This window comes from Schistocerca nitens, chromosome 6 (assembly GCF_023898315.1).
Source record: "Schistocerca nitens isolate TAMUIC-IGC-003100 chromosome 6, iqSchNite1.1, whole genome shotgun sequence".
NCBI classification, from domain to species: Eukaryota; Metazoa; Arthropoda; class Insecta; order Orthoptera; family Acrididae; genus Schistocerca; species Schistocerca nitens.
Genome location: NC_064619.1, coordinates 109,537,239 through 109,538,089, shown reverse-complemented (window position 1 = coordinate 109,538,089; position 851 = coordinate 109,537,239). Strand labels below are relative to the sequence as shown.

Here is an 851-nt window from a genome sequence, read left to right as displayed (position 1 = left end):
AAAACATCGTAAGAGGAGTTTCGATGCTGAAATACCGTTACAATTTCATTGCATACAGTGCAGAAAACGAACGAGTATCAGGAAGAATACGTGGTTCGACTCTTCCATTTTATCCATCCTGACCAGTGCAATTTTTCTATCTTGCTAAATTCGAGACTACACCTTGCAAGCAACAACATTGGAAACTGACTTAACTGCTAATACCGTGTGTGGTTATTTCGGGTTTTGCAGAGATGTGTGTTATGTTGTAGTGACAAACGACAGTGTACCAATTGGTGGACCGAGTAAAGTTGTGGAAGTGGACGAATCTCATATAGCTAGAAGGAAGAACCAGAGAGGACGATCTTCAGAGAGTTAAATAGATCGATATATGACGGTAGTATCTGTTCCCGAAAGAACAGTTACCGTGGATGACCGTGCAGCTTTGCTAGAAATGAAATGATAATTAAATAGACACCCTAGCTGCATACAGGGGTTGATGTACTTCATTGGGGACGTTGAAAATGTGTGCCCCGACCGGGACTCGAACCCGGGATCTCCTGCTTACATGGCAGACGCTCTATCCATCTGAGCCACCGCGGGCACAGAGGATAGTGCGTCTGCAGGGACTTATCCCTTGCACGCTCCCCGTGAGGTCCACATTCCCAACATGTCCACACCACTACATCTATTAGGCGCACTACGAATGTAGTGGTGTGGACATGTTGGGAATGTGGACCTCACGGGGAGCGTGCAAGGGATAAGTCCCTGCAGACGCACTATCCTCTGTGCCCGCGGTGGCTCAGATAGATAGAGCGTCTGCCATGTAAGCAGGAGATCCCGGGTTCGAGTCCCGGTCGGGGCACACATTT

At 47.9% G+C, this 851-nt stretch overlaps 1 non-coding gene across 1 annotated transcript; it reads right to left on the bottom strand.

The window, feature by feature from the left end:
* Positions 1 to 508: 508 nt before the first annotated feature.
* On the bottom strand, positions 509 to 583 carry Trnat-ugu (transfer RNA threonine (anticodon UGU)). The gene has a single exon. It is a non-coding gene; the product is annotated as a tRNA-Thr (tRNA).
* Between the last annotated feature and the right edge of the window lie 268 nt (positions 584 to 851).